This window comes from Callospermophilus lateralis, unplaced genomic scaffold (assembly GCF_048772815.1).
Source record: "Callospermophilus lateralis isolate mCalLat2 unplaced genomic scaffold, mCalLat2.hap1 Scaffold_138, whole genome shotgun sequence".
In the NCBI taxonomy this organism is placed as follows: Eukaryota; Metazoa; Chordata; class Mammalia; order Rodentia; family Sciuridae; genus Callospermophilus; species Callospermophilus lateralis.
This window is the reverse complement of record NW_027512535.1, coordinates 2,529,630-2,530,500: the sequence shown is the minus strand read 5'-3', so window position 1 is coordinate 2,530,500 and position 871 is coordinate 2,529,630. Positions and strand designations below refer to the sequence as shown.

General features: G+C 33.8%; 1 non-coding gene across 1 annotated transcript; it reads left to right on the top strand.

Moving 5' to 3' along the window:
• The first annotated feature begins 304 nt into the window (after positions 1-304).
• LOC143386204 (U6 spliceosomal RNA) lies at positions 305-408 on the top strand. Its single transcript, XR_013089549.1, has one exon. It is a non-coding gene; the product is annotated as a U6 spliceosomal RNA (small nuclear RNA).
• Positions 409-871: the final 463 nt, after the last annotated feature.

The following is an 871-nucleotide window of genomic DNA, read 5'->3' as shown; positions in this document are numbered from 1 at the left end:
AGCTCCAAGGGTTGACAAATAGATTTATGGTTCTATGCAGCTGTTCTTACTGTGTATATGATGCTGACAGTTTAAATGGATTCTGAAAGACTTTTTAAAAAAGAGTCTGCCTTGGTTATGATAGAAAATGACTAAAACTATTTAACTGTAGAACTATGTGAACTATTATAATGTGAATATTTTTAAACTTAGGGGCAATGGAAAAATAAAAGTTGGCTGTACTAAAAATGTATACTTGTTTCTAAGAAGGCAACCAGGAAAATAACAAGTACAATTCTTCAATCAAGAAACTGCCATATTGTGATTGCTTCAGCAGCAAATATATTAAAAATTGGAATGATACAGAGAGGATAGCATGGCCCCTGCACAAGAATGACAATGGCCCCTGCACAAGGATGACATATGAAGCAGTGCATATTAAAAGAAAAAAAGAGAAGCTGCTGTATTAATCTAGGGAAATAATATTCTCATAAGTTCTTAGGTAGAATTATCATCAGAAAATCATGTCAAACTGTTCTTTTTCATTTATAGAAACTACCCTTGAGGAAGAAACTGGAGAAATGGGATTCATTCTCTATAACATTCTCTCTTTAAAAACTAGGTAGTGGGCTGGGGATAGAGCTCAGTTGGTAGAGTGCTTGCCTTGCAAAGGCAAGGCCCTGGGTTTAATCACCAGCACCACAAAAAAAAAAGAACTAGGTAGTGAATTTTATATCACAAGTTCAAACTTGGTCAAGTTATTGGACTCCCATGTATGAAAATTTTTACTAAGTAAATTTATATGAGTGCCTATTTTGGGTGAAAAGAAAATAAAACTGTAAAAAAAACAAAAAACTTTACCTAATTTATGCCCCTCTCTCAAACCTACAAT